We start from the raw sequence: 21,814 nt of genomic DNA on the forward strand, positions 1-21,814 counted from the left end.
CAGTCATCATGATATAAGTGGACAAATGGAATGCTACCAATTTACAGCAGGTTGAATAAAAATTAAGACTCAACAGAAAACAGTTTATCTCTTTGTGTTATGAATTTTAAGATGCCAGGATTCACTGTACTTTGTCTTCATTCACAGAAGGGAACCATTTACATTATGACTTTGTGCAATGCAGTAGGCAAAAGGTATAATCATGAGTCTCAGAGAAGTCTCTGGAAAGATTTTAAGATGCCTTTACCTACTTACCTGTTGACAGTGCCTAGAGAAGCTGATCTCAGGAAAACAACTTGAAAGATTTTTTGAGTATGGAATACTAAAGCAGAGAGGACTGCCAGAATATTGACTGACAAGCAGTAGGTAACCTATTTTATCCATCCAGAAGCACGCACGCACACACACACACACACACACACAGACACACACACACAAACACACACACACCTGCTGAGTATACAAAAGCTTCAACGCTTTTAAGAGATATAGTCTCACATACTATATCCTTAAAAAACATCAAAATAGATGAAAAACAATTCAATGTTGTTTCTAGCTGTACTACATGCCTTGAACATCAATAAAGGGTTGGTGTGAGAGGTAATAGAAGAACTGTTTCAGAACTGATCATTGTTTCCCAGAGTCTGTGATATCAGTAGAGGTTTAACCAAATAAAACGGGGCATCTTTTCTAATTAATTTTCCTTAAAAAGATGCAGTTATGTAGCCAAAGCACAAGAGTCTATCTGAGCTTTTCTAATATATTTGGGATACAGTGTTAGAGATCCAAAAACTAAATATATTGATCTTTTTTGAGGAAGATAATATGACTTTGAAAATTTATACGTAAAGTCTTTTTTTTCAACACGCCTTCTCTATAGTACTGTAAACACTATCACTGCTTTCTTAGCACTTTTCCATTTCAGTTCCGAGAAAAGCATCCCTATCTTATTTCTTATATTCTACCATTGTAACAGTAAAGTGTTGAAAATTTTGTTATAGTAAAGTTAATGCCTGTCTTTTTAGTCACTTTCTGCTAATCTCATTTAAATTACTGGTAAATATTACTGAAGAAGAACTTAGAGTTGGAAGTCTTCCCTGTGATTTTTCTTAGAAACTACAAGAGAGTATAAAACACAAGGTTGGCACTTAAGAGACAAAGTGAATTCTGCAGAGAAAGCACTTCCACATTATGACAGTTATAGCCAGATTTGTCTATGTGAAAGTAAACTACACAGCTCACCACATCTGTTCCCTATTCATCTTCAAGTCACATCTGCTGTTTTTTCCTACAGAATGTGTTTCTGTGCTGATTTCTTGTGTTGGAATAGTGGAGTTGATACAGATGAGGCAAAGGCTAAAACTACCACTTTTATCAACCTTCCACATTCAGAGAAATGTTCTGGTGTGCAGCTCTTCCTAATGAGGTCCATGACGCCATAAATGGCGATATTGCATATAACTTTTAACTTTATGTTGCTTTGATGAATTATTATTTTTAGTAATGCTATACATTCTCACACATGCAAACTCATTAAGATATCTACATATATTTGCACATTTTATGTCTCAGTTAGCTTTTAATAAAAGTGAGTAAAATAATCAATATTAGCCCAAAATATCAGATAAAGTTGCACCCACACAGTTCTGTTAAATATAATATACAATTTAGTTTTATAGTGATGTGCATATAAAACCATAACTTAAAGACATTATTGTAGGAACTAATTTAGATAATTAATTTGATATTTTTAATCTTTATATCTACTTACTTTGTTACTTTGTATCTAATTTTTCTAAATAATAGCTGTTAAATATTAGTTAAATAAAGCTGGAAATTATGTTTTATAGATGCTCCTATTCTTAATAAGTTTGTTTAAATTTTTATTTAAATTATTGGCACATTAATAACATTTATTTTTATAGTACTTAATATGTAAATTTATATATTTACACACAATTTCAATTTAGTCTTTTCAAAGTCATATTGAAAAGACATTATAGTTTTTCTTGTTTGTTATGAAAAATAATACCAAGGTAAGAAAGTTGAGGAATAGATGTTGAAAACAATTTGTCTTGTTGAACATTTAACTCTTTATATTGTTGTAGTCACAATATTCGTTCCAGTTTAATTTTGTATATTTACTGTTTTTACAAAATGATGCAATGTATTATAAAAATCTATATTAATATGTCACAAAAAAACTAAAAATAAATCTACTATATTACGTAATTATAACACTCATTAGGGATGTTATGTTCATAATTAAGCTTCCTTCAATTGATGAATGGATAATGAAAATGTGATGTAATGAAATTATATCATAATAATTTAATACATAATGAAATATGTATTAATATAATTAATATATAATGAAATTCTATATGGTTGTAAAAAATGAAATTGCTAAATGTCAGGTAAATCTTTGAAACTGGAAAATATATTGAGTGGGGTAATACAGGCTCAGAAAATAAATGGTTAACATCTTCCTTTAATCAGACATATTAGTTTAAGATCTTTTGATTTGATGATATAATCAGAAGTAGTCCCAGTACCCAGGAATGTAACAGTGATGAGATAGGAGAAGCTCAAAAGAAGGATAATAGGGAAGAGGAGAAAGGACAAAAACAAGGAACAGAAAATTTTTCTGTATAGCAGAGAAGGAATATACTATAGAGAAAGGGACAGGGAGAGTGAAATAAATAACACTAATGATGTTTGAAAAGCCATGATAAAGAGAGTACTTTATATATGTGTGAACACACAGAATTTAAATTGATTTATGTGGCAGAGTTAATATTCCCCCACTAGAGTTATTGACTATCAAACAAAACCCCAGAAAAACTTCCCTTTAAATTTCTGTTCACCAAGATACAAGAAACTCTTCAAAGAATACAGGCTATTGTAATTTTTCTTGGTAGATTATGAAAACTTGAAGATAACTCTCTATTGGAAAAGAAATTGGATAAGTTTAGATAGAACTGACATAGAAGAAACCTATTTCTTATGAACTATATATTATAATATTTTATGATGCTGTACAACTTGCAGAGAAAAAATAAATTAATAGTACTATTCAGTAAAGCCTAAAAAAAACAAAACAATGACTAGTCAGAAAAATAACCAACATGGTGCAATGGTAACTGTCTTGTCAACAACAAAAAACCATCTATTTGGACTTAAGTTGTTCTCAATAGAAAGGACCATGCACACTCAGCCATAATTGACACATCTATAAAATAATCCCTACACCTAAGACCCAAAGTTCATCATAAATTAAAGGCAGAGTTATTATGAGAGAAAAAGGGCCAGGATTTTTGATACTTATTTTAAGACATCACAAGGCTGCTGGGCGCATGAAATCTCCACAAGATTTGTCCAAATATGACCTAAATAATGACCATACTGATAGAAAAGAAAAAGTGTATGATAGAAATGTGAAGCGTAGCCCCTAGTTGAAAAGCTAATGGTTTTCAATGATGATGAAAGAGGGAGAATCAGAATATTTCCAGGATAGATCCCTATGTTAGGTTGTCCAATCCCAATTAGTCAATACTAAATACACACACACACACACACATACGAGCACGCGCACAAACACACACACACAAAACAGTAATATTAAATTTATTCAGTAGTTTATATATGTGTGTGTGTGTGTATGTTTGTAACACTAATAACTATAGAAGAAGAGATCATTAACTTGAATACTTAGAGTAATAATACAATTTTTTATCAAAAGATGAACATTTTTGTGGATTAAAATATAAATCAATGAAAACACATATATTATTTTTACACATAACTACCAAATATATTTTGATTCATTGATAATTTTCTGAAAGAGTTCTATTCAGAAATTATCTTCCATATGATAAATATTTAAAATAAAGCAATAAATGTTGAGAAATGTCTCAGTTTGTAAAATTCTTGTCATGGAAGGCTTAAGATTTGAGATTTTGCAAACTTCATTCCCATCATAGCATGTCTCGGCTTTCTCAGTAAATATAAAGCAAGAAGTCAGGATATTAGTGACCCACTTGGGTTTGTTGATTTTGAAAAGATCACATTACCTTGATGATTTAAACATATCCTCTTAGGAAATATAAGCTATTTTAGGCAAAACTCACATGGCTTTATGGAAATGAGAGAAGGCTATTAATCTTAACATATGCTTCTCCAAAAGAGTCAATGATCTCTGAGTTCCAAAATTTTTACCACACATCACTTGTGATGAACTTTCTTTCTTAAAGCCAGCAAAAACAGAGCAAAAAGTAATGATTTCTTTGTATGTGAACTCAAGTACAACAGCTTTCTGGGGCAAAAAGAATCATAATAGCCAAGATGCGGTTTGAACATAAATATTTGTCCATAGATAAACAGATTATGAAAAAGTAAAGACACAAAATGATGAACGCTGCATGATCACTCTTCTAAGTGAATATAATGTGCAGTTATGTAAAGATGGGAAACAATGGGGTTTCCAGGTCTTGGATATAGGCATAGAAAAGTAAACAAGGTCTCAACTCTATAGAATGTGTAATTCCTTTCCATTTACTCAGTAAGTCAGCAAAACTGATTCAAGTCATAAAATTCTCTTTAAAAGATGGTAGATAAATCTTATGCTAACTAAAAAAACAACTGATACTACAATTTTTTTTGAATATTTGATTTTTTTAAAGACAAGTTCTTTTTGTCTGGCCATGGTATTGTGTGACAGTTTAGTCCAAGATTGAAACTTTTCTTTCCACAAAGTAGCTCCTTAGACAGGAAGGTAAACTCTTCTAAAGAGCTTCTGGAAGTCACTAAAACTGACCAGATCCACTAAGTTTCCCCCTTCCAAAGTAAACAATAACAATGAGAGTTTCTCTGACACTAGTGAAGCCAACTTGTCAAACCTTTTCTTAGATAAGGAGAGATTGAAAGGAAGCTCTTAAAACAAACCAGATTCCTGGAAGAAATAGAAACCATTGGCCCTGCTGGGAAGAGGGTTAGATCAGCTGAGGCACCTGGAAAGGAGATTCTATAACCTGCTGAGTGGCTGAATGAAGACTGTGCAGTATGATCCAGGTTCCCAGCTTTGTGAGCTATATCTCATAATTAGTTGGGCCTAAAATTGTAGATTTCTCAAGTACCAATCTTATCTTTCTATAAAGGCTTAAAAAGAGGAATAAAGAACATTCTACACTCTTAAACATTTTGGAATTGCCTCCTGAATCACAGACATTTTCTCAAGAGAACACATACTTCTTAATTCTCACTTATGCTGTTTTAATTTTCAGCAAATACTTACATTTAGAGTTCAATTTTAACAGTGTGACACTTCCAATTGCTTTATTTCTTTGCAGTAAAATATTTTGACTTGAAATATTTCCTTAACAGATCTCATAGTTACCCTTTAATCAGACTGTAAAAATATAATAATATGTGCTTAATATTCTGATTTATTTTAAATTTTGAATATGCATGTATATTATACATAAACATTGCCGGTTATAAAAATATAAAACCTTTCACTGGGTGTTGGTGGCACATGCCTTAATCCCACCACTCGGGAGGCAGAGTCACACAGATCTTTATGAGTTTAAGACCAGTTTGCTCTACAAAAGCTAATTCCAGATATGTTCCAAAAATACATAGAAAGCCTTTCTCAAAAAACCAAATATGTATGTATGTATGTATATACATATGTGTGTATGAATATGTGTATGTCTATATGTATATATATACATGCATATATCAAACTTTTCAATAACTGCTTATATTTGAATTCTAAAACATTATAACACCTAATAATAGGAGTGATTTCCTATTCTCTCTTCACTGTAATTTTTACTTTGTTTCTAGGTGTTTTGACAAGGAAATTGAAAGCAGATGGTAAGTATTGTAGAAAGCTGCTTGTTTGTTTCCCAACTGCCCAGACTCCAGCAAAGTTTCAACAAGTCTGTCTCTGGTGACAGCTCCATGACTTCTCCTTTACTTTGCCTTCTTCCTCCAAGAACTCAGATTAGTTTTCTCTGCCTAGCTACATTCGGCCCTACTATAGGTCCAAAGCAGTCCTTTATTAACCAATGGTATTCGCAACATATGGAGGGGGAATCCCACATCACCTCCCCTTTTCTGTTTAAATAAAAAGGAAGGGTTTAACTTTAACATAGTAAAGTTACTTATAATAAAACAGGTATCAAGTAAGAATTACAGTTACAATATTTGTATTTATTTTATCTTTCATGATAACTAAGGAAAACTATAATGATAATTATATATTCTTTAACTCCATCAAAGTCTCCAGAAGAATATGATATTACCTAAGTAAAAAGGAAGGGAAATGTAAGCAACTTCCAAAACTCTAGAACTGACAGACATCTCACTGTCTGGACAGTCATCCAAAGTTTTTCTGTACTATTGGTGCATCTGTCTTCAGCCTTCAGACCCATAGCATCTAGCAGACTTTTCCACAAAACAGGAAATTTCAAAGACAGTTCCGCCTATATTGGCAGTTTGTAAGTCACTTTTTCCCTGTGGGTCCCACATGTCCAGCACACACAGCATAACATCAAGCAGTTCAGGCAGGAGCAGTTTCTTGTCCAAATGGCTAGCAAACTCCATAAAGTGTCTCTTCAATGTCCAATTACCTCTTGAAGTAATTGGTGCTACCAGGAGCTGATGTGTCTCATTGTAATGAAAAGTTCTAAGTTTTTAAACTTAAGTTTTAAATGTCATATCCTGAAGTTCTCTGAAATATATATCTCTATATATCTCTATATACCTATCCAACTGAAATATATCTCAGTACATCTAAAAAACCTAACAAACATGACTATAAACTTGACTATTATAGATGACTCTCTATTAACCTATAATTCTTAATTATACATTACATTTTTAAATGACCTGCACAAACACAATACCTTAATCAAAAGCAGAAATACATATACACAGTATAAAAAATTGACTTTAAATTTGTATCAATAAACAAAGATCCATACCAATGCAAATATCTATAATATATCCCCCTTTAAATGGAAAGAAACATTTATAAACAATATTTGGAAATATAGGCATAGTTCTTCTCCAAACTACTTCCTGCTGTTTAATGAACAAAGTAATTTTTGTGGGGTGTTAAGGGGACCTTTCAGGGGGTCCTTGTCCATCAAACCAAATTAGTCTGGAAGGAATCCACAGGTTCTCATCCTCTGTGAAAACCAAAGAAGAACCTCTTTTCCAAAACAACATATCCTTAGACTCAAAATCTGAAGTCAAGATATATATGTTTAAAAAGTATATATGTTGGTTACTTAGCTTCTTCACAGCGCCTCCCAAAAGGAAAACACAATAATATACATAATACAGACTCTCTGTTTATATTTTATTTTTATGTAGCTTATTTGTTTTTTACTCAATTATGTTTTGATATTTATTTTATTGTCTATACTCCTTTAATCTATGACTTTCTGTACTCTGTCTCTTTAAAGACTGTTTTTGTCTAAACTATTTACTTTCTTTTATGACTCTCTATATTATTTATCTATCCTCTCTCTCTCTCTCTCTCTCTCTCTCTCTCTCTCTCTCTCTCTCTCTCTTACACACACCTATGTACATTTTTTAAACACACTCTGTCTCATTTAGAGGTCTTTTATGTCTGAATCTGTCCTTATCGCATATATATAATTCTTTCTTCTCCAGGAGCATTTCTAAAAATGCTAAGTGCTTCTAAGGCTGCTTTGCCTTTTGTTTCTGCCCAGTCCAACAGGGTAGGGTGGAGGTCTGTTTAATGCACGAGCCATGTTCACTGTCCTACTTTTAGGCACATGTCCAGTCTATGTTGTTTATTAAGCAAACTGTAGCACTCTGTTTACAATTGGACCTCCCAAAAGAACCAGAGCCATTAGTTCTGGCAAACCAGGAAGGTACCATTTTGAAAAGGCACTTTTTTGTTATTGTTGTTTGCTACTGCTGAATCAGGAAGACCTCTTTTAAGGGATCTTTGACAAGCTACCAGCTGAATAAAAATAATGGCTAAACTTTTTGTGTGTGTCTGAAGTTCCCTTCCAAACATTCTCAGGTTTAATGTGGATATAGTCAACAATGTTGGAGCACCAATTTGTTGTAGGAAGCTTTTTGTTTGCTTTCCTGTCACCCTCCACTTATTTGTTTCCAGGCCGCCTAGAATCCATCAAAGTTTCAGTGTGTTTGTCTCCAGCGATGGTTCCATGGCTTCTCCTTCACGTGAGTATATATTTGTGTGTGTGAGTACATGAGTGGAAGTGGAATTTTTACATGTGAATGTGTGTGTCTATGTATGTGCTCCTTTCGATCAAGACTTCATGAAAGTGAAGAGTACATAATTGCAATTACTAATCTTTCTTCATATTATTTTCTGAAATAGTGATTAATACCCATGATATTACTTCTAGAGTAGTATTTCATGGACTTTAAAGATATGAATAATCTATGGTACACATTTTGAGCTCTAGGAAATCTGTTGGAAGAAGATGTAGAAACATTAAATAATGAAAGATAAGAACAAGTTCTGTGATATTATGTCTTTTGACTATGACATGACCAGTGACCACTTAAAAATAATCTACATGGATAAATACACACAAATATATTTGAAATGAAGGTAGGAGGAGGCCAATGGGAAAAATGCAGAGTCAGCCAGAGAGGGATAAGAGATGGTATTGGGATCAACATCACTATATGTTGTGCCAAAATACAAAATGGTGGGATAATAATCTCATTAGAAAAATAGTACCATCCTCACAGTCAAATCACATTTCAAAGGTTCTATCATATGAGAGGCAATCCAATCCTGGAATACATGGACCTTTAGAGATATATGATATTTGTTTAAACTAGTTTTAGTCAACTTGAGACAAGTTAATGTCATGTGAGAGGAGGAAATCTCAATTTAACTCAGTGTCTCTAGACAATCAGGTTGTAGGCAAGCATGAAAGGCATTTTTTAAAATTAGTGATAGATGGGAGTGGGGCCATCTAATTGTATGTGGTGCTATCCCTTTTCTGATGACCCAAGGTGGTATCAGAAATCAGGTACAACAAGACCTGGGGACCAAGCTAGTAAGAAGCATCCCTCCATGGCCACTATATCAGTTCCTGCCTCCAGGTACCTGTTTGAATTACCTTACTGACTTCCTTTAAAGATAAAAAGTGATACAGGAGTATATGACAAATGAAACCTTTCCTTCCTAACATGGTTTTTTAGCATGATGTTTCGTATTAGTGAGTGTCAATAGGTAAATAAATTTATTCTACTATTTGCATTACAAAAATAAAAATTGAAAAAAATGAAACTTTATTTCTTGTCTATAGGTAATAGACAGTTAAGTACTCGCATAAAAGCACAACAGATTAAATGAGTTCTGGCTTTGCCCCAGACTCTGAAAGTAGGAACTACATGTGTGATCCATCATACACAGCTGTCAATGTTGGTCTTACATTAAGTTTCATATATAAATAAATTATAAATTATATCAAATACCTAATTGATGTTAGTAGACTAAAGATTTCTGATTAGAGCTACATCAAATGACAATCATAGCCTGCATCCAAACCCTTTTTACTAGACGAATCCAGGCAACTTGAAAATCAATGACTTTTCTTGTACTCTCATATATACTTAAAATTCTGGAAATGCAAGAAAATCAATAGAAACACATAAGACAACTCTTTACCTAAATTCTTGGAAACATTCTGAGTAACTGGTGGTGCATTGTACGTTAGTGCCAAAGAGAAAAAAAAAACTGAGTGAACTCTTGTTGGCTACTTCATAGAATTCCTGTTGTCCACCACTCAGTTCTCAGTACAAAAGTCAGGAAAAGCCTCAGTGGTTGTCCATTCAGAATGTAGGTGAATACTCTGGCAGAGATTTCATGAGAAATTGGGAACACCATTCATGAAAAACACTTCACCAAATGATTTCCCAAGACTTGGCAGAACTCTGGTTTCTCTTATTATCACTCTCGAATATTCCTGGCTCACATTGGAGTTGGTTAAGGAGATAAACTTATGAATGCCCCAAACCGGTTATATTTCTATTAAAATAATGCATTAATCTGGACAAAGCATAAGCCGATTCACCCAGTTTACATTTTAACAGCACACAGAACTCTGACATAGTAGTAGCAGTAAACACGTACAGAAGCTTGAAGTATGGAAGACATTTGATAAGTGATAGACCCTGAGGAGATCTCATTTTGGGAAAAGATCTGTGTGAGGGTGTGTGTGTATGTGTGTGTGTGTGTGTGTGTGTGTATGTGTGTGTGTTATCATGCATATATTTGAAGACAGGAGGTTCAAGTTTCATGTCTTTCTCCTTAATTTGGAGACAAAAGTATCTCAGTAATCCCTTTGGCTGGGTTGCCTAGCCAGTGAATCCTAGGATCTCTGCCTACCCAGAGCTGTGATTCTTTTGTGTGAAGCTGCTGTACTCTGATTTTATATGGGTGCCTGGAGACCAAATTCAGATACTCATGATTTTGTAGCAAGCATTTTATTGATGAAGTCATTTCCTCAATGCCATTTGGAGAATTAGCAATAGTCTTTTAACTACCTGAAAATAATGAAAGAGATCTTAACTTACCTCATTATTAACATATAATCTTGCCTTAAATAAACTCAAATTTGAAACTATATGATACGTCAAATTGTTAAGTAATAAATAAAAGGAGTCTCAAAATGTTGAAAAAAAGTAGTCCTATACAACACATTTTGCGTCTATAGACTGGTGTCATTGAGCAAAGCTGTTCTTTTGGGCCGCAGTATCCCAATGTTTCTTGTATTGTCTTTTATAAGTCACCATTTTTTTTTGCCGTTTCAAAATCTTGAAGTGTCATTCAAAAACATGGAGAGAAAATTCAAATTGGTGGTAATGAATATATTTAGGATTTATAAAAAGACAATAGACAAACACATAAATTATGTCTCAGGAGAATAAATTGGAAAACATATGGAATAATCAAAAGGAAATACGAGAAATCACAAAAACTATCCAATATAATAAAGCCCTCTAATACACTAAACTTCAGTCCAGTAAATGAAAGATACTATGAGCAAAAATAATGAAAACTGTCTAAACCAAAATGTCAAACAGACAAATAGAACAAGGAATAATGACCACCAAATTTCCAAACCTAAATTAGGATCATATGATATGCTTAAGTGTAACACTGAAGGCAGTAAAAGAACTTTGATAATAGTCTAAACACTATTGAATTCAACAATAATTTATCACTCATTATTTCATGTATTTACATAAACACACAATATAAATGATTCAACAATTAACTTCAAAGACATAGTCAAAATGCCCTGGATATATTAATATGAAGAAACTATCATTAGCTATGAAAAATCCAGATAAAGTATAGTTCAGAAAGTAGAGTGTAAGAGATAAAGAGAGATTTTATATAGAAATAAAGTGGACAATTCTCCAAGATATGAGGTTGCATATCATATGTAAAAAGTGAAGAAGAGACTATATGAATAATACTAGGCAGAAATTGTGGAACAAAGGAACAGATAATATTATTATTACCTTATAAAAGTTTACTGTGAGTAAATAGAATACAATTTGAATGGATTTCCCCACAACTGTGGACTAACTCTGTTCTACAAGTTTGTTACCCCCCAAACATTTTTTCCTTTATTATTAGATACTCCCTAGTTATGACAACAGAAACCTGGTGACATATGTCTATGTCAATATATATGGATGTATAAATATATATGGACATATTTTTGCATGTACATATGTCTCTCCTTGCTCTAGAACAAGAATGCTTCTGGAATTAATGCAAACTTTTCAATGTTAGCACTGCTGACATCAAGAGCATGGAATCTTTTATCAATCACCAATAAAAGAAGCAATATTTTTTTAAAAAGAAATACTTACATTTTACATATTAGACATCATATACCTAGTAGACAAGAGAAGGATGTAGTTTGTTTGTTGTTTAATTTTTTATAAGAGTTCTCAATATGTACTCATTGCTTGCCTTTGTATAACTATTTAGGCTAGGCTAACCTCAGACTCAGATTTCTGCCTTACACATATATGCCCAAGCACATGAGTCTGCAAATAGATACAGATACACATACAAAAAATAAGAAGATATATAAATGGGAGATAGGTTAATGGCTGAAATTTTCCATGACAAATACTTTCCCACTATTAATGCTCTAATATTCATTTGAACACTGAGCACAACATTCAGTCATATTAGAGTATCAGTGGCACAAAGTACCTTCCTTCAATGTATATGGAATAATAGCAAGGGCAAAATTTATCATTTAGAGTGCAGAAAGCTCATACATAATGCTTCTCAAGTAATCAATTTTAACATCATCGCTTATAAGCCAATTAATGAAGAAATTCATAATCAATTTATTTTCATCTTTCTGTCATGTGTTAAGAATGGTGCTTGAATGTCATGGTCATTTGCCTATAACCACATGACCATGACATAAGTCTAATTAGCTGAAATGCATCTGTCACTTCCGATTTGATAGGCATTGTACAGAGTAGTTATCTAAGATTCTTTTATATTTATCAAAGGAAGTCTGGGAAATTGTCATAGTCAAAGGTCATGTAAGGAAATGCAATGGCTTATAACTTATATGGTGTCCAGAAATAAAATCAATATTAAAGAAAATCAGTACTGAAGTCCAAACAACATATCAGGTTGAATGAAACATTATCAAGATTGTTTCTGTAATTGGGACTGATTTGTTGTAAGGATTTAAGATACTAACAGATTCCACAGATGCCATGTATGTGAAACACCTCAGAATTATCCCTGCTAGAGTTCTAGAATGAAATTTATCACAAAATATTCAGCAGTATTGTATGGGAACCTGAGAGTTGATTTAGGAGAATCATTGCATAAATTAAAATGCTAGTAGCCCATATGGAAACATTTAATTTTTGTAGTGTGTAATATTTTAACATACATGAAGACAGTATTAAAGCCTCAGGATTTGTTAGCCCTGATTCTTGCCTGTCAAATAATTTGTTTTATATGGTAAAAGGATGACAAGAAGAAATGAATTTGTGAGAGAAACTCTGAGTATAGACTGCAACTACACAAAGTAGACCAAGAGGTCAAAAATCTCCCATCCAGCTGGTCACCCCACTCTCTAGGATCTCAGTATCTGGGCAAAACCCAGGCTACTCTCCATCTGTATCAGTTTCTCTAGTCAACCAGCAGGGAAGCTTCCTGTAGGTAGGGTTCTCCAGCAGCCTCACCCAATCAATCAGACCTTGTAAGCTACAAGTTTCACTCTGTCCACAAAACTACCTATCCCCTGTGGCATAAGAGGAACTATGAAGAAAAAGCTGTGACTGCAAAGAACAGACCAACAAAGCAGATCAAGAGAGTGGACCAAAAGAACAGGCCAAGAGAGGCCTTAGTGGTTGCTCCCAGAGACACAGACAGTGACAGTACACAGCAGACCAAGAACATCTTCCTAAGACAGAGACAGCAATTGTAAGAATTGAACTAAGAGGAAAAGACACAGCTGACACCAATTGAGGAAGAGATGGGAAAGCTCCAGAGCAAGAATTCATTCAACAACCTAACAAGCAATTTGATAACACCAGAAACTAGTGGTCATACAACAAGACTGATCAGCCTAACCCAGAAGAAGCAGATAAATAAATGATTATAAATGTAAATTTATGAGGATGGTGGAGAACATTAGAGAGAAGATGAAAAATTCCCTTAAAGAAATGGAAGAAAAGACAAACAAAAATTCAAAAAAAATCTTTAAATCTTTTAAAGAAACCCAATACAATTAAGAAAAAAGAACAATCAAACAAGTGATGCAAACAGTTCAAACAACTCAAGACATAAAAATTGAAATAGAGGCAATAAAAAAAAACACAAACTGAGGGAATTCTGGAAATGGAAAATCTGGGTAAATGAACAGCAACTCCAGATGCAAGAATAGCATATAATAATATAATAATCCACACACAATTATACCAAATAAAGAATGAATATTAAGAGTTGCAAAGGAAAGGGAACAAGTAACATTTAAGACAGACCTATCAGAATTATACCTATCAAGAATTCTCATGGAAACCATGAAAACCAGAAGTTCCTGGACAGATGTGCGGCAGACACTAAGAGACCATGGATATTAGTGCAGACTAGTATACCCAGTAAAGCTTTCAATCACCATCAATGGAGCAAACAATAAATTCCATGATGAAATCCGATTTAAACATTACCATTCCACAAATCCAGCCCTATGGTAAGTACTAGAAGGAAAACTCCAAGCCAAGGAAGCTAAATACACTCACAAAAATGCAGGTAACAGATTGTCAATAACCAGCAAACCCCAAAGAAGGGAAACACACAAACATTACCATTGAAAACTGAGAGTGAATAGCAATCACTGCTCATTAATATCTCTTTTTTATTTGTTAGATTTTTTTTAAAAAAATAGCAATCCAAGTTCCCACTCCCTCCCCCATTCAATTCCCTCCACACACCCTCCAACCCCACTCCCATCTAATCCTCAAAGAGTGTAAGGTACATTTCCTTGTGGAAGGTCCAAGGCCCTCATTACTATATCTAGGCTGAATGAGGAAAACATCCAAAGAGAACAGAATCACAAAAAGCCAGTACATACAGTAGGGATAAATCATGGTGCCACTGCCAATGGCCTTTCAGTCAGTCCCAGTCATGCAACTGTCAACCACATTCAGAGGAACTAGTTTGGTCCTATGCTTTTTCCTTTCTAGTCCGGCTGGAGTTGGTGAGCTTCCATTAGCTCAGGCATACTGTTTCAGTAGGTAAACCCATCATGGTCTTGACCTCCTTGATCATATTCTCATTCCTTCTACTCTTCAATGGAACTTTGGAAGCTTAGTCCAAAGCTCCAATTTGGGTCTCTGCCTCTGTCTCCATGAGTTACTAGATGAAAGCTCTAAAGTGATATTTAAAATAATCCTCAGTCTGACTACAGGGCAAGTCAAGATGGGGCTCCTTCTCCGCTATAGCTCAAGGTCCTAGGTGGGGTTATCCTTTTGGTTTCCTGATAATTTCTCTAGAACTAGGTTGCTACTACACATATAATGGCTCCCTCAGTCAAGATATCTTTCTCCTTATTCTCATCTTTGTCCTTCCTACGTCTCGACCATTCCATTTCCTCAAGTTCTCCTTTACCCTCTCACTCTCCCCTTCTTTTCTCCTTCTAACTCACCTCTTCCCCCACCTCCATGATTGTCAGGGTATAATGTCCCAACATAAACTACTTTTCCCTCTCTGGAATAGAGCAGATGTATGGAAAAAAATTGAGAAACAGTTCACACAGTAATATCAGAAGGGAGTCTCAGGCTTCATACATTCCTGAGGATCACCCATGTTTATTATTCAAACACCTTTTATTCCCCCAGGTAAGCCAAGTGGAAGCTCATTAATATTCTCTTTCCAGGGAAGCAGGACTGTAATCATATCTGTAACTAGGTCACTAGCTTGGAATTCACACCTCTTCCCAGGTGATCTATGTAATAACAAAAGAGAAAGAGCCTTTTGTTAGGTAACAACAGCCAGTCTAGAGGGATTGCTTTGGATACCAAAGATGGCCCTAGAACTTGGCTGTCACACCATGCAGAAACATGGGCCTACACATGCTCCCAACCCTGTCTGTCAATCCTGTCTGTTTCCAATTTCCAGGCAGGTCTATATATATTTTTACTTGGGTTCACCTTATTATTTAGAGTCTCTAGGATCATGAAGTATAGGCTCAATGGCCTTTGTTTATAGCTAGTATTCACTTAGGAGCAACGAAATGCCATATTAATTTTTTGGGGTCTGGGTCACCTCACTCAGGATAGTGTTTTCTAATTCCATCCATTTGCATGCAAAATTCAAGGTGTCCTTGTTTTTTACCGATGAGTAGTATTCTAATGTATAAATGTGCCACACTTTCTTTATCCATTCTTCAGTTGAGGGGCATCTAGGTTCTTTCCACGTTCTGGTTATTACAAATAATGCTATTATAAACATAGCTGAACAAAGGATTTTGTAGTATGATTGATTATCTTTTGGATATATGCTTAAGAGTAGTATTGCCAGATCCTAAGGTAAGTTGATTTCCAAAGTAGTTATACAAGTTTGCATTCCCACAAGCAATGGATGAGGGTTCACCTCACTCCACATCCTGTCTAGCATAAGCTATCATTAGTGTTTTTAATCTTAGCCATTCTAACATGTTTAAGATGGTATCTCAGAGGTGTTTAGATTTACATTTCCCTGATAGCTAAGGATGTTATAAACATTTCCGTAAGTATCTTTTAGCCATTTGAGATTCTTCTTTTGAGAAGTCTCTGTTAAGTCCAATACCCCATTTTTAATGGTGCTATTTCGAATTTTAATGTCTAATTTCTTGAGTTCTTTATATATTTTGGATATCAGTCCCTTGTCTGATGTGAGTGTTGGTGAAGAACTTTTTTCATTCAGTAGGCTACCTTTTTGTCTTATTGACAGTGTCCTTTCTTTTACAGAAGCTTCTCAGTTTCAGGAGGTCCCATTTATTTATTGGTGCTCTTAGTGTGTGTGCTACTGGGGTTATATTTAGAAAGGGGTCTCCTGTGCCCACGCATTGAAGACTACTTCCCACTTTCACTTCTATAAGTTTTAGTGTGGTCAGGTTTATATTGAGGTCTTTAATCCATTTGGGCTTGAGTTTTGTGTATGGTGATAGATATGGATCTATTTTCATTCTTCTACCTGTTGACATCCAGTTATGCCAGCACCATTTGCTGAAGATACTTTCTTTTTTCCATTGTATAATTTTAGCTTCTTTGTCAAATTTAGGTGTTCATAGGTATTTGAATTAATATTCGGGTATTTGATTTGATTCCATTGATTCCATAAAAACCTCTCTATTTTTATGCCAATACTAAGCTGTTAGTTAGTGTTACCCCAAGATATTTTATGTTATTTGTGGATATTTTGAAAGGTGATATTTCTCTGATTTCCCTCTCAGCTTCTTTATCATTTATATAGGAGGGCTACTGAATATTTTTGAGTTGATCTGGTATCCTGCCACATCACTGAATGTATTTACCAGCTGTAGGAGTTCTCTGGTAAAGTTTTTGAGGTCACTTATATACGAAGTCATATCATCAGCAAATAACGAAACTTTGACTTCTTTCTTTCCAATTTGAATGCCCTTGATCTAATCTGTTGTCTTATTGCTATTCCTAAAACTTCAAGAACTATATTGAAGAGATATAGAGATATTGAACAACCTTGTCTTGTTCCTGATTTTAGTGGAATCACATTGAGCTTCTCTCCATTTAATTTGATGTTGGCTGTTGGCTTGCAGTTAACTGCTTTTATTATGTTTAGATATGTTCCTTGTATCCCTGATCTCTCCAAGACCTTTATCATGAAGAGGTGTTGAATTTTGTCAAATGCTTTTTTAGCATCTAACAAAATGATCATATGGGTTTTTTCTTTCACTTTATTTATATGACAGATTACATTGATACATTTTCTTATGTTGAATCAGCCCTGGAATGAAGCTGACTTGATCATGGTGGATGATTTTTTGATGGGTTCTTGGATTTGGTTTGCCAGTATTTTTTTGAATATTTTTGCAGCCATGTTCATGAATATGATTGCTTTGTATTTGTCTTTCTTGGTAGAGTCTTTGTATGGTTTTGGTATCAGTGTAACTGTAGCCTCATAAAAAGGGTTTGGCAATATTCCTTCTGTTTCTATTATGTGGAACACTTTAAGGAGTATAATTATTTACTTTTTTGAAATTTCTGTTAGAATTCTGTACTAAAATCATTTTCCCTTGCATTTTTTTTGGGGGGGTTGGAAGGTTTTTGATGACAGTTTCTATTTTCTTGCAGTTTTATTTCAATTGTTCACCTGATCTTGATTTAATTTTAGTATCTGGTTGCAATCTAAAAAATTGTTCATTTCTTTTACATTTTTTAATTTTGTGGAAAATGGTATTTGACCTAATGATTCTCTAAATTTCCTCAGTGTCTGTTGTTATGCCCCCCTTTTCATTTTTGATTTTGTTAATTTGGACGTTTTTTCTCTGCCTTTAAATTAGTTTGGATAAGGGTCTTCTATCTTCCATTTTCTGTGACTTTGAGTTGGAGTTCTTCTCCCTGTTCTATGCCTATTATTCTTAGGTTTGGTATTTTCATAATGTCCCAGATATCTTAGGTGTTTTTTATTAAGAATTTGTTGAACTTAATATTTTCTTTGATCAATGAGACTATTTCATCTATAGTATCTTCAGTGCCTGAGATTCTTTCTTCTATCTCTTGCATTTTGTTGGTTATACTTGTCTCTGTAGTGCCTGTTATTGACCCAGATTTTTCATATCCAGAATTCCCTCCGTTTGTCTTTTCTTTGTTACCTCTATTTCTAAGTCGTGAACTGTTTCTTTCACCTGTTTGATTGTCCTTTCTGGGTTTTCTTGAGTAATTTATTTTGAGGCATTTATTAATTAATTTCAATTTTTGTTTTTCTTCTCCATTTCTTTTAAGGAAGTTTTTCATTTCCTCTCTAAAGGTCTCTGTCATTTTCATAAAATTATATTCAAATCTGTTTTCTTCTACTTCTTCTGGGTTAGGAAGATTAAGTGTTCCTGTTGTGTGGCTGCTGGTGTTACAATGATGTTTTTTAGGTTGTTGGAAGAATTCTTACATTGGTACCTACCCATCTCTTCCTTTAAATGAGTCTGATAGTGTCTTTGTGTCTTGGTCCAATCCTTGCTGTGGCAATCTGAGTGTTTGGGAGTTTTTCTTGGCCTGTTCTGTACTGTTAATATTTGTTTCAGCAAGCCTCTGAGGTCTCTATATGCCTGCTATCTTGGTCTTCTCTCCTTGTCTGCTCTCTTGATGCTCTCTCTTAATCCCCTCAGTGTTGTAGTAAGCTCTTGGTCCCTCATAAATCCCCTCTGTTTTGGAGCAAGCTGTGTTTCAGAGTTCCACCAAGGTTGCACTAGGATAGGCATGGCTCGTAGTTTGGATGGGTGCTGGATGGGTTTGGGTTTGGGGGCATCCTAGCAGCAGGAAACTCCCTGCTGGCTGGCTAGAAAAGCCAAAGGAGTTGAGAAGGGGCCCTGGGGTTTTGTTCCACTAGGGAGGTCCTAGAGAGTGGGGTGCCATGCTATGTGGCTGTTTCCTCACTCACCTCTTAAGTCCCCTCTGCATTGGAGAAAGCTGTGTTTTGGAGTTCCACTGAGGTTTCAGGATAGTCACTAATATCTCTTAATATCAATGAACATAATTCACCTATAAAAATATATAGGCTAAGAGAATTACTATAAAAGTAGGATCCATAGTGCTGTATACAAGAAACCCACCTCAACCTCAAAAACAGACATTACCTCAACATAAAGGCTTGGGAAAACTTTTCCAATCAAATGGATCTAAGAAAGAAGCTGAGATAACTATTCAAATATCTAACAAAATAGATCTTTGACCCATATGGACTTGAGTTTTGTGCAGGGTGATAGATAGGGATCATTTTCACTCTTCTACATATTGACATCCAGTTATGTCAGCACCATTTGTTGAATATGCTTTCTTTTTATTCCATTTGATACTTTTTACTTCTTTGTCAAAAATCAGGTGTTCAAAGGTGTGTGAATTAATATACCAATCTTTCATTTGGTTACATTGGTCCTTCTGTCTGTTTTTATGCCAATACCAGGATGTTTTCCATACTGTAGCTCTGTAATAGAGTTTGAAAAAAGGGACTGTGATGCCTCCAGAAGTTCTTTATTGTAAAGAATTGCTTTGGCTTTCCAGAGTTTTTTGATTTTCTTTATGAAGTTGAGTGCCATTCTTTCAAAGTCTGTGAAGAATTTTGCTAGGATTTGGATGGGCATTGCGTTTAATCTGTAGATTGCTTTTGGTAAGATTGCCAATTTTGCTTTGTTAATTCTACCTATGCAAGAAAATGAGAGATCTTTCCACTTTCTGGTGTCTTCTTCAAATACTTAAAATTCTTGTCATACAATCTTCCACTTGTTTGGTTAGAGTTACTCCGAGATATTTTATGCTATTTGTGGTTATTGTGAAGGGTGATGTACCTCTGATTTCTTACTCAGCACTTTTATCTTCTGTGTAAAGGAGGGCTTTTGATTTTTTTGAGTTAATCTTTTATCCTGCTATATTACTGAAAGTGTTTACGAGTTATAGAAGCTCCTTGGTAGAATTTTTGGGTTCACTTATGTAAGATATCCTATCATCAACAAATAGTGAGAGTTTGACTTCTTTTTCGATTTGTATTCCTTGATCTCTTTTTATTGTCTTATTGCTCAGTTAGGACCTTGAGAACTATATTGAATAGATATAGAGAGAGTGAACAACATTGCCTTGTTCCTGATTTTAGTGGGATTGCTGTGAGTTTGTCTCTATTTAGTTTGATGTTGGCTGTTGATCTGTTATATTTAGTTTGATGTTGGTTATTGACTTGTTATATATTGTTGGCTGTTGACTTGTTATATATTGCCTTTATTATATTTAGGAATGTTCCTTGTATTCTTGTTCTTTCCAAGACCTTTATCATGAAGGGATGTTGTATTTTCTCAAAAACTTCATCAGCATCTAATGAGATGGTCAGGTGGTTTATATTTTTCTGTTAGTTTATATGGTGGATAATATTGACAGATTTTCATATGCCTTTATCTTTAATGATGCCAATGTTGATGGGGAGAAGGAAGCATGAACTGATTTGAGAATTTGAGAATAGAAGAATGCTGGACCAATACACAAGCCTGTGTGAGGATCTAGAATAGTCATATACTATCATAGTAGGAAAAGGTGCCTGGTGATACTGATGAAGTCTTTAGAGTGTTGAGGTATTACACCACAATTATCAACAAGAAACCAAGATTTGTTACAATCATCAGTGTAATGTATGTGATCCTTGTATAACTGGTACAGGATGAAGATGAGAATTCCGAAGTAGGCAAGGAATTTTTCAAAGCAGAAAGATCTTTGTTGTTGGAGTTATCTCCTTATTTCAACATGCCACACATTCACTATCAAAATTTGTCCCTGAACCACTCATTGTTAGTGGATTTCATTTATTTCATTCATTTTATTCATAAACTCCTTCAAAGTGGGCTTAATTTGTGGAATGATCAGGTTTATTCAGTAAGTCTAGGCTAGGATTTTAGCTAGGATTCAGAAGGGAAATTGTAAAAAAAAGTTTCTACACCTGGGCATTAGTAGCCCACACCTTTTATCCCAGCATTTGGGAGACAGAGAAAGGTGAATCTCCTTGAGTTCAAGACCAGTCTGGTCTTTAGAACTAGTTCCAGGGCAGACTGTGTTACACAAAGAAACCCTGTCTGGAACGGGATATAGATAAATAGATGATTGATAGATAGAGATGAATAGATGAATCAATAGATGAATGGATGGATTGGGTAGATAGATAGATAGATAGATAGATAGATAGATAGATAGATAGATATTAAAAACAAAAAGCTTACAATCAATTATAGAAATAGAAAATGACTTCTTTAAACACTGAATTCATGTAGTATGTCTGATCTTATCCAAAGTTGTTTCAGTATCTGTCACTTTTAAAATCCTATGGCAATATGTGAGGTAGAAATGATGTTTTTTTGTCATTTTTCGGCATGTAGTCATTCTTAATCTCAAAGTTACAATGTCAAAGAGGCAGTACCTCAAACTCTGGAGGGAATTTCAACTAGTTCAGGAGAAGAAAGTGAAAATGCCTTTGGATCTGCCCTTTTTCACAGAATTGATCTCATATTCTTAAACTCTGAAG

This window comes from Myodes glareolus, chromosome 10 (genome assembly GCF_982192425.1).
Source record: "Myodes glareolus chromosome 10, mMyoGla1.1, whole genome shotgun sequence".
Lineage (NCBI taxonomy): Eukaryota > Metazoa > Chordata > Mammalia > Rodentia > Cricetidae > Myodes > Myodes glareolus.